Source organism: Bos indicus, chromosome 24, assembly GCF_029378745.1.
Source record: "Bos indicus isolate NIAB-ARS_2022 breed Sahiwal x Tharparkar chromosome 24, NIAB-ARS_B.indTharparkar_mat_pri_1.0, whole genome shotgun sequence".
In the NCBI taxonomy this organism is placed as follows: domain Eukaryota; kingdom Metazoa; phylum Chordata; class Mammalia; order Artiodactyla; family Bovidae; genus Bos; species Bos indicus.
In genome coordinates, this window is record NC_091783.1 from 42,142,039 (window position 1) to 42,157,435 (window position 15,397).

The 15,397-nt window shown below is 46.4% G+C and overlaps 1 protein-coding gene across 2 annotated transcripts in view; it reads left to right on the top strand.

Annotated features, from left to right (window-relative positions):
- The window catches only part of RAB31 (RAB31, member RAS oncogene family), an 81,952-nt gene that overhangs the window by 2,509 nt on the left and 64,046 nt on the right, over positions 1–15,397 (top strand). The window lies entirely within an intron of this gene.

Genomic DNA, 15,397 nt, shown 5'->3' on the forward strand with positions numbered 1-15,397 from the left:
TTCTCAGCTGCTCCTGAAGCAGGGCGATGCTCTGGGTGAGATAGCACTGTTGGTGATGGTAGTTTAGTCGCTAAGTCATGTCTGGCTCTTTTGTGACCCCATGGACTGTAGCCCACCAGGCTTCTCTGTCCATGGGATTGTGTAGGCAAGAATACTGGAGTGGGTTGCCATTTCCTCCTCCAGGGGATCTTCCCCTACCCAGGGATTGAACCCAAGTCTCCTGAATTGTAGGCAGATTCTTTTATCACTGAGCCACTAGGGAAGCCCTGAGATCGCACTGGGTGTGGCCAAAGCCAATCTAACTGCTGGTTTGCTCTCTTGGCAGATCCACAGGAGAGAGAATCCTGTGGATCCGCCCCTGGAAAAGAGATTCGGTGCCAAGCTCACAGTCCTCTCAGAATTTTAACAGGAGCCCTGGTTCCTCTGTTCTTTGTATGGGAGGCCTGTCTTTTGTGGATGAAGTGTTGCATATAGTCAACACTCAGCTTCCTATTTCAGCCACTTCCACACCTTCCTGAAATCTCAGGCCCTTGCAGCCACGCCCGCTGCCAGCATCACTGTCTGTCAGCCCAGTTGAGCAGGTGATGGGAGTGGGACCGTTTAGCCTTGCTGGCTCACCCGAGAGGCTGAGGGGCTGGTCCTTTAGTGCCTGGTGATCATCCCTGGCACTCGGTGATCACTGGGAGACCTGCTTCCCATTTAAGGCCGTGGTTGTGCTCAGCTCGGGTGGTGCAGGCGTACCCCCCTCTGAGCTAAAGGTCCCCATGTGGATGAAGATTCCTGACCCGAGGGTAACTTGCAGCAGGTGGCAGCAGGGTGTGCCAGGTGGCATGCACCTGTGCTTTTCAAAGCCCTGCTGTTAGGCCCTGGGGTTCAGAACCCTGATCTCACTTCTCTCAGTGCGTGCTCCCATGTGGAACCACAGCCATCTGTGGAGCATTCCCCAGATGCTTTGTGCTCGTGGAAAAATGAAGGACCGAGAGCGTGGGGTTTATTTAGGCTACCTGTTACAAATTCTTGGCTCTTGTTGTTTCCATGGGAGGACTTGGTCATACATATTTCTCCCATGCCTTCGTGAGTGCCCTTCCCTGGGATTACCCCGGATGCCTTGGGATCGAGCTGGGCAGCAGACTGTCCGAGTTGGACTCTTAGGACCCATGAATCTCACTCTTGCCAATTAAAGTGCCAATCTTCCCGCTTTGTGAATCTCAGTTAGTATTATGAAACACATAGCTAAAAAACAACTCCATTAAAAACAGCAAAGTATGTTTAAAAAAAAAAAGTAACAAAAACAATATTGAGGCAGCAGCTGTTCCAACCCCAAAAGTGGAAAGCGTCCCAGTTTGCGTTTTTAACACACATCACCACGTGGCAAAAAGCAGGAGGAGGGAGAGAGAGAGAAAGAGAAGGGGAAGGAGGGGTAGGGCCAGGGGAGGGGGAGAGGCGCTTTCTTTTCTTTTATTATTTCCTCTGGGTGTGTGCACTTAAAAACTGCTTCCGAATGGAATCCCAAAGAGATTTATATCTGGATTTTGGTTGTCTTGACGACAGTTTAGAGATTTCTGCCACTTCTTCCACAGGCATCAGGGGCCTGGTTAGGCCTCTCCTCTGGCCTCTGTTCAAAGAGCAGGCAAGTCCCTGGGATTCGCTGTGACATCTGGGCGGTGAGGACTTCACCAGAGAGGGCTGAGGGGTCCCCGGGGGCACCAGGACCTACGAGGCTGCTCACAAGAAGCAGATCAGCCTGACCTGTGGACCCTGGCCTGGCTGCTCTGGGTCAGGGTGAGCACCCCTTACTGACAGTATTCTGTAAGGTGATGTGAACGTGTGGGGTCCTCTCGGAAAGAACACATGCATAGCATGGGGAGGAGCCGCCCAGGCAACCATCAGCGTTGTCTAAGTCTGAGGTTCTGTTGGTGGTGCTGGTGCTAAGCTGTTCAGTCATGTCTGACTCTTTGCGAACCCCATGGACTGTAGCCTGACAGGCTCCTCTGTCCATGGAATTCTCCAGGCAAGAATACTGGAGTGGGTTGCCATTCCCTTCTTCAGGGGATCTTCCAGACCAGGGATCAAACCCGGGTCTCCGGCATTACCGGCAGATTCTTTACCATCTGAGCCGCCAGGGAAACCTACACGTTAAGGCACCAGGACGTGAGGAGATTTGAGCTCAGGCGTTAGAAAAGGTCTTCAAGTTCACTTGTGTCCAACAGGTTAGACTAATGTCAAACTTACTCTACTTCCTTTTGTCTGAGTTTGTATAATTTGTCACATGTATTAGAAATTGGAATAGGCTTTCCTTCCCTCGGGCTTCCCTGGTGGCTCAGCTGGTTAAGAATCCGTCTACAGTGCCAGAGACCTGGGTTTGATCCCTGGGTTGGGAAGATCCCCTGGAGAAAGGAACAGCTACCTACTCCAGTATTCTGGCCTGGAGAATTCCATGGACTATATTGTCCATGGGGTCTCAGAGAGTCAGACACAACTGAGCGACTTTTACTCATTTTCCTTCCCTCAGTTATCCACTGATTATCAACAGCTTCTCTCGTGCCGGGAGCTGAGGGTGGCGGCAGGTGGACAGCACAACCACGAAAGTTGCTCAGTTGTGTCCGACCCTTTGAGACCCCATGGACTGTATAGTCAGGGATTGCGTGTTACATTTGGTTCTCAGCTCTTTCATCTGAGACAGTCCCTCTCTTTTTTTTACCACCATGACATTGGCACCTCTGAAGCATCCAGGCCAATGGTCATGTACAAAGCCCTGGGATCTCAATGTTTCTGTTTTGTTTCCTCGTTGCTTCTTCTGGGTTCAGATGGGAAGACTGTGTAGGTGGTGTTGAATGGTCTTATTTTTTTCTGTATAATGTGGGGAACATCTTTCTCTTTTAGCTCTATGGCTCTCACTCAGTGAACACTCCTGGTTTCTCTGACTGTGCAGTGGTGTGTCTGAACAGAACAAAGGGCCTTGCCCTTGTGGGTCTGGCGCTCTAGCAGGGACTGAAGGTGTAGACTGAAACCTACTGGGGGTGAGTGAGAAGCCGAGCTCACCCGCCCACCCACCCCGTTCTCCTCTCGGGGCTCCGGGCCCGGTCTTTTTCCATGAGCAATGACCACCTCTTAACAGACCAGATGATTTATTTTCCCCACTTGAGTGCTAAAGCTGCTGAGAGTCGCGGGTGTCCTGAGGAGTTTGTTGGCAGAAATACAGAAAAGTGGGATTTAACATCAGGGGCCCCTGGAGAGCTTTTCCCCGCAGAACCTCCAGGAGTCTTTTCTGATCAGTTTCCTTGCTTCTGAGGCCCAGCCTTCTCCCGTTCTCTGGAGGTCACTACTGCGCCTTCTGCTTACTCCAGCTCTAACCCAGAATGCAGCCTGGGCCACTTTCAGTCTCCATGGAGGCATCTGGATGACTCGGGCTGGTAGAATCCAGGGGAGGTCACGTCCCTCCTACTTTCTTTCCTTTGAGCAAGATCTGGGGAGCTGGATCCCTTTGTATCAACAGTCTGTGTTTTTCTAGAAGAAACAGACACCTGAGTTTTCCAGAATAACTTCCTTTCTGCTCTCATGGAGTCGGTAGTCTAATGAGGACATGCAGATGAGATGCCTGGTCCTGAAAAGTGCCTCTTCACCAGCCAGCCCTGGAAGGGGAGGAGAAAGAAGGGTAGGGGAGGGAATGGGGAGGAGAAGATAAAAGGAAAGAAGTATGAGTGAGGGAGTAAGAGGATGCAGACCTAGGCTTGCACGCGCGCGCACGCACGCGCGCACACACACACACACACACACACACACACACACACAGTGTCACATAACATTTGCCCTCTGCTGGCAAGAGAAGAGAGCAAAGCCTTTCTTGTTCTCCTCCCTCCCTTTCTTATCAAATAATTGGCCAGGGCATTTACATTTATAGCGAGCTTAATTAAGAAAGTCTTTCTTTGTGTGTTTTTGAAGAACATCTCATAGCATCAAAGCTTAATACTTCACAGACCCCTTTCATTTTAGGAGCTAAGATACTTTCTAAACTTTTTCATAACAAACTTCTGAAAAGCTACTTTTTTTTTTTATTGTCTGAGTTCGTCTTCATTGAATTTTGAATCTGATGATGAGGTTGGGGAGGGATTAGGGGTGAGATGGCAGAGACGGGGTCCTCACCAGGATGACGCCTTCAACCTTGTCTCTTTATTAGGACATGGAACTGTACTGCCTCGCCCGGGTCTTGTTGCCTCTGGTGCGATGGAAATCCCGGGGCTGTGAAGACAGCATCCTGCCTGCCCTCCTTCATCTCACGGACACCTCCTGGTGGTTCTTCTCTCCCTGTCTTTTATGTTCAGATGACACCTTCATTTTATGATCAGCATCCAGCCCACTGTCCTGCTCCCTGGTTTTCTCTGTGCTTTTCAGCCCCACAGGCTTCCATTGTTGTGTTTCCTTATTCTCTTCTCTTGGGTGAATCTCAGTCTGTCCTTTAAAGAGACACCAGGGCTGGGCTCTTAGAGGAAAATGTTTCTGACTCTGCTTTCCAACCCTCTGAGCAGGGTGGTGTGCTGAGTCCCAGCGAGGGAACTTTCCTTCCGCTGCCAGTATAGACCAGAAACCCAGCCAGCTCACCCTGTGGGGAGTAACACAGGCATTTCATGAGGCTTCTTGTTTTAGTTTTTAAAAAGGGATCTGTAAAAGTAAACGGGGATTTCACTAATGGGAAGAGTGCTGTGGGGATGAAAAGAGACCCTTACGGGTGTGTGCGTGTAGGCAGGTATGAGGACTTGCCACAGAGCTGGGGTGCTGAGGGAAGCTCTGTCCCTGGGTTTCCAGCCCAACAGGGTCCTTGGGCTGATAGAACTGGAAGGGGGAGGTGAAGTAACAGCACCAGGTGACCCCTGGGGTGTCACATGACGTCATGTCACATGACGCTCAATTGCCAGGTAAGGGAGTGGAGCTTGTAGGGCCTTAAAAGGGCCCCAGAAGCACAGCCCAGAGAATATTTTTTTAAAGAAAGACATCGCTTTAAAAAGATGGAGTGTATTATTTCTAGATCTCCATCTCAGGTTAGGTTAATCTTGGTAAGATAACTAGTAGAATCTTTTTTCAATAAGAGTAGAAAGATTTTTGAAACTCTTGCTAAAGTTATAATTTATTATTTGAACATGTTGCTGCTATTGATGTGAATTGCATGATTGTGCATTTTACTCCCGTCAGCTCTGTGCTTCCAGTTTGTTAATGATAATTATTGTGTCACAACTAACCACGTGCACACCCTTAGTCTTGCTTGTGAGCAGTGTAGTTACAGATGCTCTGCTGGTGTCTTCTCTGTATGTCCTTGACTTCTTCCTTATTAAAATTATCCATGGATAGAAGAAAAACAGTAATTATAAACTTACAAGCACCATAATAATTTTCAGTTGCCCTCAGCCCTGATCACAACAGCGACATCAGTAACATTTGAGGAAGATTGAACACAGGCCTGGAATTGAAGCCAAAACTTACTCTGTTCTTTCTCAGGCAAGAAAGTGCTTTGAGAGAGTAGCGTTGAAATAAACACATTACCCTGTGTAAAATAGCTAGCTAACGGGAAGTTGTTGTATAACACAGGGAGCTCAGCCTGGTGCTCTGTGACAACCTAGAAGGGTGGGATGGGGTGGGAGGTAGGAGGGAGGTTCAAGAGGGAGGGGACACGTGTAAACCTGTGGCTGACTCATGTTGTATGGCAGAAATGAACACAACATTGTAAAGCAATTGTCCTCCAATTCAAAATAAATTTAAAAATTAAAAAAAAAAAGAAAAGAAAAAAGAAAGCACTTCAGAATGCCTTGGATGAAGAGGGATGTCTTGAAATTACTCTAGTTTATGAGTATTTCTGTAACCAGGACAGCTGACATGTACCAAGGGTAACTCATGCCAGACACTGTGCTGAGTGTTTTGGCTTTCCGTTGCTTTGTGACAGACCGCCCCAAACTTAGTGCTTAAAACAACAATTTATTGTTCCTCCTCACTGACTGCTCTGGGGGCTGACTGGGCTCAGACGGGCAGTCCTTGCTCAGATGGTGGCCGGGGCTGGAACTGAAGCTGTAGTGGCTTGGGCTGGGCTGGCTGCACCCGCGGGGTGACCAGACATCTGTCTTCACGTGGCTTCTGCACGCCGTCACGTGGGCTTCCTCACAGTGTGGAGTCTCGGGGCAGTCAGACTGCCTCCACAGTGGCTGGCCGTCTCCAGAGCAGGAGTTGTGTTGTGAACTCAAGTTTTCATACATGACATATAGTGAGTCCAAACGAACTGAAACGTCAGAGTTTGCAGCAGAGAAGGGTATTGCAGAACGAGCAAGGGGAACGAACAGCTCACGCTCAGAAAGTCTCAACTCCTCAGTGGTCTGGGGGGAATAGTTTTATAGGAAAATCTGGGGTAAGGGCAGGAAGCAGGTTGTGTTCCAGGCATCTTGTGCTCAGCCTGAAGTTAGAATCCTCCACCTGGGTGACAGGATTTTGAGCATGACCTTGCTAGCATGTGAAGTGAGCAGTAGTTTGAACATTCTCTGGCAATGCTTTGGCCACCTGATGCGAAGAGCCAACTCATTGGAAAAGACCCTGATTCTGGGAAAGATAGAAGGACATCGAAGCCTGGCGTGTTGTGGTCCATGGGGTCGCAAAGAGTTGGACACAACTGAGCAACTGAAAAACAACAACAGCCTGGTTAAGGGCCTTAGTTCCTGCAGAAGAGCACAGAGATATTTGCTGTGCGTCCCTTGAGGAGGAACCAGGACCCTGCCCAAGCTGCACTACGATTTCCTGGGTGCTTTCCCTTTGTTTCTGCATCTCCTCCCTTCCACAATTAGAAACTGCTTGAGTCTGCCCTTTGGAACTTGGGGAAGGTCTAGGAGGCCGAAGCCTTTTTCCTACAAACAAGAAACGGGGGACAAAGAAAGGCTTTTGTGCCCACGAGGGCCCCACAGGGTCCTGCTCGGTCTCTGTTCCATGAGCTTTGGGTGGATGCTAACAGGCTCCTTGCTCATAGATCACAGAATGTCATTTCTGTCACATTTCACTGATCGAGTCAGACGGCCAGCCCAGAAGCAAAGGGAGAATTAGACTCCAACTCTTTTTCAGTCTGTTGGACTGCACGAGCATTTCACCCACATCTTGCATTAAAGGAAACTGAAGCTCGGGGCCAGGTAACAGCACAAAGACTCCCAGCTGATAATAATAATAATAAGTGAGCTTTCAAGGATTACAACCAGCTCCGCATGACCCTGGAACCAGCGACACAGCCTTTGCTGGGCTGCAGACTTTCTCAGTCACAAATTACTAGTTCAGATTGGCATGTGGCACAGTAGCATGGGGTCACAAAAAGAAAGAAATAAAATAATTCATCAAATTGAACCAGGTTTGAAGTACTTCCCTGGATAAGAAAGTGAAAGTGTTAGTTATTCAGTTGGGTCCGACTCTGGGCGACCCCATGGAGTGAGTATCCTCCCTGAAAGAAAAGGCAAATAGCCTCAGTGTCAGGGTTCTGGCCAGGGTTGGGGAGGTGAGATGATCGGCCTGAATTAGCCGTGAAGACGTGAAGCGGTGTCTGCAAGGAGGCCGGGACACATGCAGGACACACCGTGCTTGGGACAGTGACGCCGGCCCACCCTGGGTTCACTTAGCGCCTCGCAGGGGCAAACAACTGAATGCAGAGTTGTTCCATTCAGTCTTTGGTCAGCCCTGTGTGGCAGCCCCTGCCTGTGTTTTGTGGTATGAGATGAGCTTTGGTAGGTCCCAGGCATCCCGGACGTCACAGGGCTGTGTGTGCAGAGGGACCTTGGGCTCAGCTTTATCCGTTGCCCTTTTCCCAGTTTGTTTTCAGGAAGCCCTGGATTCCAGGCCTTTTTTTCCTTCACTCCCTCAGGGGATACGTGTTGAGTGCTATAATTGTTTCAGAAAGAGTTGGTTCGCAAACTGTGATCAACCTGCTGGATGGTGGAGCTGTAGGCATTAGGAGTTTCTAGGGCTACAGTTCAACTGTCTTCACAGCTAGATGGGCCTCCTGCCAGCTGAACACAGTGGACTCTGGGTCACCCTCAGGTCGGCAGACGTTGCTTGCTCTCGCTTTGTCATGTCCTAGCTCGATTCCCCTGGGAGACCACATAGCTACTGGGGTCCAGATTCCCGCTTTGTAAAATGCTGGCAGTTTGCACAGACAACCCCTCTGACCCAGCCTGGCGTGTCATGTTGAAAAGTTCTCTTACCTCTGCTTCCAAAAACCATTTTACACCCTGATAATCTTGAGGCTTAAGAGAGTCTAAGTAGATTCTTTGCACAAGAGGATCTCCAATTAAGTTTTATTTAATCTGCTTAGCCATGGGATCTGGCAAGGCATAGGTGATAAGTAATAGCTTTTGATTTACTGTGTGATATTGTAGAACTTCATTCTTTTCATGAATTTGACCCAATTTGTAACATACTCTTTAATTAAAAAAAAAATAAATTTGACATTAACACTGAATAAGTTTAAGGTGCGAGCTCAGTCGCTCTGTTGAGTCCAACCCTTTGCGACCCCATGGACTAGCCCACCAGGCTCCTCTGTCCATGGGATTTTCCAGGCAAGAATACTAGAGTGGGTTGCCATTTCCTCTTCCAGGGAATCTTCCTGACCCAGGGATTGAACCTGAGTCTTCTGCGTCTCCTGCCTTAGCAGGTAAATTCTTTACCACTGAGTTTAAGGTTAGGTGTGTGTACACTTATGTGTTATAATATGATTGCTGATGTAGTCATATTTGTCACATTGCATAATTGTAGTACAATTTTTGTCTATATTCATCATACTGTGCCCTAAATCTCAATGGCTTATTCACTACTTGTTACAACTTTGTGCCCTTAACAATAGCAGTCTTACCCCTTCTCCCTGGCTGAAGCCCCATCCCCTGGTTACCACCATTTTACTGTCTGTTTCTTATAGGTTTAACTTTTTCAGATTTAACATATAAGTGGTAGCACCCAGTACTGGTCTTTCTCTGACTTATCTCACATAGCATCATGTGTTCAAGGTCCATCCATGTGGTCACAGATGAGAGGATGTCTTCCTTCCTCAAGGCTGAATAATACTCTCTTTTCTGTTTGTACTACATCCTTTTCATCCATTCATTCTTTGATGGGCATTTGGATTGTTTCCATATCTGGGCTCTTGTGAATAATATTGTGGTTAACATGGGGTACAGATATTTCGTTGAAATCCTGTGTTCATTTCCTTCGGATATAAGCCCAGAAATGGAATTACTAGATCATATGTTAAATCTATTTTTAATTTTTTGAGGAACCTCAATATTATTTCCCATAGTGTTAGACCAATTTACATTCCCACCACAGAGCACAAGGGTTCCCTTTTCACTACATTTTCACTACAACCTGTTGTCTCTTATCTTTTTGGTCATGGCCATTCTAACAGGTGTAAGGTGATATCTCATGGTGATGTAACTTATTCTTTACATTTTTGTACTAAAGTGTAAGGTTCTTGCAAAAAAGCTCATAGATCTTATAGTGCACAATGGATTTTGACAAATTAAACTGACCTATGTAAATGTCCAGATCTAAGAGTAGAATATTCCTGGGAATTCCCTGGAGGCCTAATGGCTAGGATTCTGTGCTTCCATTGCCAGGAACCCAGGTTCAATCCATGATCAGGGAACTAAGGCCTCACAAGCTATGAGGCATAGCCAAAAAAAAAAATTAAAAACCAGAATATTCCCAGTAAGTGTTTATGAATGATTTTCTGCACCTTTACCAACACTGAATATCATCAAAACTTTTTATCTTTGCTGATATTATCGATAAAAGTTGATAACTTGTTCTAATTTGATTTCTTTAATTATGGATGACTTTGAGCATCTTTTTATGTTTATTGACTAGCTCTATTTCTTGTTACCTACACATTCACATCATTTACCTAATTTTTATTGGGTTATTTTTCTTACTGACTTTTGAGACGCTTTGTATATTAAAAAACCAAACCCTTTGTCATTTGTATTACACAAGCCTTTCTTCAATTTGTTGCTCTCTAGTTTACTTTTTTTTTTACTGAATTAAAAATCGTATTAATATTTTAAACTCTTTGTTTAGTCAAATATATCAGTATTTTCCTTTATAGTTTTGGTGTTTATGTCTTGCTTAGAAAGTGCTTCCATATTCTAATATTGTAAAATTTTAACCTATATTTTAATTTTCCTTTTGTTCATTCATAGTGTTTTACATTTTTTTAATTAAAAAATATTTTTTTATCATGTGAAATTTATTTTGGTACAAAGAGTCAGGTTGGGATTCACATTTTTTCTTCTTTACTCCAAATGTCTAGGTAGTTGTTTTAATGCTGTTTGTTGATTAATTCATCATTAGTCACTTGTCTGATATGTTATTTTTTGTCATAAATGAAGTCCCTGTATGTATTTGGGTCTGTTTATGGACTCTGTATTGTTCTACTAAAAAATGCACTGATTTCTGAATCTATCAGATACAGGAAAATTTAGAAATCGTGTGAAGGAACCTGCTTTCGGGTACTGAATGGTGCATGGGTCTTGGACATCCAGGGCTGTAAGTACGATCTAGGTGATTGGTTTGCTCACGGAACGAATATTAATATTAATGAGCACAAGCTTTCCTAGGTGCTGAGTGTATTGCGAGTTTTGTTCGTCTGTGCCAATGTTCATCTTACCGAGAATGATAATCTGGGACATTGCATATATGGAATTCATTCAGTGGTTAGTGGAATATGCTTTAATGAGTGAAAAATTTGAGAGGAGCTAAAAGGAAAGAGTGATGTAGTAAGCTGAGCCTTAGCTGGGTGGTACCCATCTCTGAAGTGCGATGGCTTCTGTGTTTCGACCAGTTTTAGAAAAATACGTAGGCGAAATGATGAGTTAACAGTTTCCACCATCTACAGCCCTGGGATATTTTCCATGCTGTGTTTCTTTATTTTTCCCCCTTCAGTATGAGTGGGATTACTTCTACTGGAGTTAGTCCAGAAAGTGCTGTGTCAGTGGGAAAGTGAGTGATACATTGAGCTTAATGTGTAGGATCCTTCATCTCCCACAAATAGAGCAGGGCTGGAGCCCTTCTTGTGACAGGCTGAAGCTTTCTGATACCTGTGGTGATGGACTGTAGGGCATACTCTCTGGTCAGTGAAACAATGACCCCGCATCACAGCGGGTCCAGCACTGCTTATTGCCGGTCAGGAGGGGCAGAGGCTACTTTCAGAAGGACACTCTTCAGTATCAAGTGTGAATCCAGAGGCACAGGTTCTTCTTCTTTCTAAGTCTGATTCTTCCTCTCTGCCAGGAGTCCCAACCTGAACCCGAAGTGTCATCCCATTCTCCTGGGCTCCCATCATTTCCAGGAGTCGCCCAAGAGAGGTATGGACACAGTTCCTGGGACCATGGGCTGCCACCTGCCTCCCAGCTGGCAACCTCTGCTCCTGCTCTGGGGGCGGATCCACATCTCCTGGGTGCTGTGTCCCAGCCTCTCTGCCACCGGCCCCTCCTCTGTCTTTAGACTCATCTTCCCCGCCATGAGCCCTCATACGTGAATCCACGCACATGACTGGTGAAATCTCATGGGTGTGAAATGGGCTCATTGCCCTCTGATGGACAGAACTCCCTTTGACTGGAATGTTAATACTTCTGTTGCCTGTAATCCTCACATATCATGGTATGGTAGACTTCCTTGGGTTACTTTCCAGGTCACATGTAGGGTGGGCAGGATTCTCAGAGCCCCTGCAAAGTGCCTGAGGAAAGAGCTGCTTCTACCTGAGAACTAAACTGAGTTTCATCTGGAGTTGGGTGTGGCTCCCAGTCGGAGTTGTAGAAGCCAAAGAATTACCTGGAACGAATGTGGTCGGTGTTTGTGTGTTATTTTAGGAAATTCCTTAGAGTCTTAATTTTGGAGGGAAGCAGATCCTGCCTCTGAATAAACTCAAGGAGGCTGAGTACCTCTCGGGCAGCGCAGCTATGGGCAGGTGACCTAGTTTGAACAGCCTGAGGTCTGCGCCCCAGACCTGGCCTGGGAGCAAGGCGACAGTGGGGAGCTGTGCCTGCAGACTCATGGTTGGCCTGGGGTTGAGGCATGATTTCGGCTGTGACCACGGCTCTCCAGTTTCCTGAGAATCCCATGAGTAACCCATGCGGCTCACCACGTCCCGCAGTGGTGCTCTTCTGGTCCTGAAGTCTTAACAGAGCTCACACCTCACGGTGCCGGGTGATGGAACGGTGGTCTTACATCAGCAGCATGTGCTGGGCATCTTGCTTGTGATCTTATTCTCACAAAATCTATTTCTTCTTTTGAAAAGGGGCACTTTTCCTCACTCTTTGCCATCTTGATGTAGAGAGTAAACAGCATCTTCTTTGCCATTAAGACGTGTAATTTTGAGTCTGGACTTTGGATCTTGAACCCAGAGCTGAAGCTGTGGAAGCTGGCTGCCTATTGTTGTCACCGATCTGTCTCCCTGTCGTGTCCGCAGAGGGACACAGCTGGCCCGGGGCCTCCCCATAGGCGGTGCCCTGTGATGCTGGAGGCAGCGGAGCCTTTCCTGTGACAGAGAGGGAGTTCCTGCTTGTTCATTCATAGTCAGAGCTGAAATTTGTTCATTTATAAATTTCTTGACAACTTAGAATAAGAAAATAGTGGCATTCAACCTGGGAGTTCTTGGTAAATATTTACTGATTGTGTTAGCATGATATTGGGTGCCCAAAGGCAATTCGGCAAATGTTAATAATTAATTAGACTTACCAAAGGCAAAAGAAGTCTCCAGTGGGTCACGCTTTCAGTTTCTAAAAAGCCTTCAGACTCCAGTAGTGATAAATTTGCTTGAAATATTGTATAATCTGTGTTAGAATACACAAATGTATATTAAAAGCAGAGTACTGTTTTATGTGAATTTCCAAGCTTTCCCCTAAGACTAAAAGGTAGTGCTTTGAAATATTGGATGAGAAGAACCAGAGGTCATTATTTTTGTTTTTAAATCTGTTTGGTCTTCACTTTACTCTTTCAAGTGTCTATTAAAATGTATCACCTGTTTGCACTTATGAATGTTTTATATGCCAGTTGTAAAAATGGATCAATGGATTTATGTGTCTAGAAGATCAGTTAATTGGTTTTGAATGGTGTGCCAAGGTGACACAGTCAGTTTTATGATTTCCATAGATGATGGATTTTGCTCCCGTGACGAGGTCAAGCACATAAAAATTCCAATCAAATGCCATAAAAAGCACAGTTCCGTATGCCAGTCTGATTCTGCAGGAGTCTTATTGTGGCAGGGCTGGCAATTCCATCTGTCCCAGCTGAAGGTCAGCCCCAGTCCTGTCTCTGTAGCAGATGATCACACACACAGCTTCCTGATGCACATAATATAGTGAAAATACATGGATAATATGGATTTACATTATAGGTCATTTAAATCTGAAAGCGTATTTATTTTGATTGCAGTCGAGGCTGAGTGGGAGGTGGAGTGTAGCTGCTGTAATTCAGCAGGGCAGGGGCGGTGTTGGTCTGTCTTGGTGATAGTCTGTTTTCTCTCTCCTGCTTGGTGTCCCAGGGGGAGCGGGTAAATACTGCTGTTAATTACGTGCCTTTCCTAATGGGCAGATGTCTGTCATCCCTGACTGCAGCTCTTGATCAAAAATGGAGTAGCCAACGCGAATAGCTTGTGTTTATTATTCTGGTCATGGAAGACAGCAGGTGTCACAGCAGATCAATCTTAGATTGGTAATAGGTCATTGAGAAGGCAGAAAATGGCAGGCTAGGACAAATTGACCCATACCTGTCATATAGTCTCAGGGAACGACGGTAGATTATGCGTGCTGCAGCTGAAATATATAGCTTAAGGCATCTAAGTCAGGGTCAGGGGGTTCCAGCAGATACCCCACCCCCTTCTGCTTCTTTCAAGGGCCTCTGTTACTGAATGGTCTTAAAAAGAGTTTTGTCTGCCCTAATGGTAACCAACAAGACAGGATTACCAACGACTTGGTCTTGGCAGGCACGCTGGCTGTCATGGCACCCTGCTGGGCCTTATGCGTGGAAGTGGATGCAACTGCTGAAGAAGGGCCAGAGCTGCCCTGTGGGGCAGAGAGCGCAACCCAGATCAGATGATGTCCTGCCAGCCCCGGGTGGTGGAAAACTGGGTCTGGGCAGACAGAACATCTGCCCAATAGCTAAATGTGGGTAAGGGGCATTTTCCAAAGAAGGGCGTAGTCTAGAAAGAATATGGGTTTAAAGAAATGGGGTACTGTCATACTTGTATATAGATAAATAAGTAAAGCTTATCAATTTAGATTTGGAAATTGTGAGATTTCAGACACAGGGCCAGAATGAATCTACCTTATAAATGAGTGAGGAATAAGCAGATGATGAGGTCCAACAAGCTCTAAGGATAATTCTCAGTTTGTTTAGAGGGATGTGTGGGTTTTTAAATTCTTTAATGCACTGTGTTGATGAGGATACAGGCTGAGACCCCAAAGTCCAGGGACTTAGGCAGGAGAGAAATCATCTTTTTCTTCTTGGTCAGCTCTGGTAGCTGATTCAGGACTGCTCTGATGGATTTGGGAGTCAATTTATTGCCTCTGCTTCTATCCCGTTTGCTGGAACCTAGTCTCCTGACCACCTCGACAGCAGGGGTGACCTGCTAAATCTCAGGGCTCTTTTTCTAATGGATGAACGGCAGCAATGATCCTCTCCCATATGCCCCTTTCATGTCCTAACAAGGTCACTGCTGGCATATAAAATTTGAAGACAGCGGGTTTATTACTTGACCGGATCTTTGACATGAGCCATTTCTCAGACTCTGGATTCTAAGGAGAGAGAAACAAGCTTTAAGCTGGTTTGTGGAGCTTCCTCAGCTCAGATCCCTCACTTGTATAATGTTGGTAACAGTGTCTGTCCCAGCGAGTAACAGTTACGCAGCACAGGTAACATGAGACCATGGGGGCCCCTACCTGTCATGTGATAACTTCTAAATAGAAGGAAGTTCTTCCTCTCCAGGAGGACTGGTAAAGGTCATCTACTTCCCTGATGCTTCTGGAAAAACAAGTTGATTTGCTCAGAAGTTACCTTAGTTTGCCTTATTGCACCAGGATTACACCATGTTACTGTAAAAGTGTTTTTACTTCTCCAAATGCAAATTTTAAAATTCTGTGATGGGCTAACAGCGTTCACCCAGAGGCAACTCATACCATCCAGACACATCTGGCCCCATTGCACCAGTGCTAGAAAGAAGGGACAATAGAGCAGGTGTCTGGGGCATGAGGCATGCCCCGTGAGCTAGTCCCCGAGGCAGAGTGGATCTTCTCCACCTGGCCTGTAGCCCGGGTCCCTGGCTCTCAAGCCCATTCCTGTCAGGCGAGCTGCTGGTCCTGGGCAGGCCCCTGGCAGGTGCTGCTTTTGGGCAGGTATG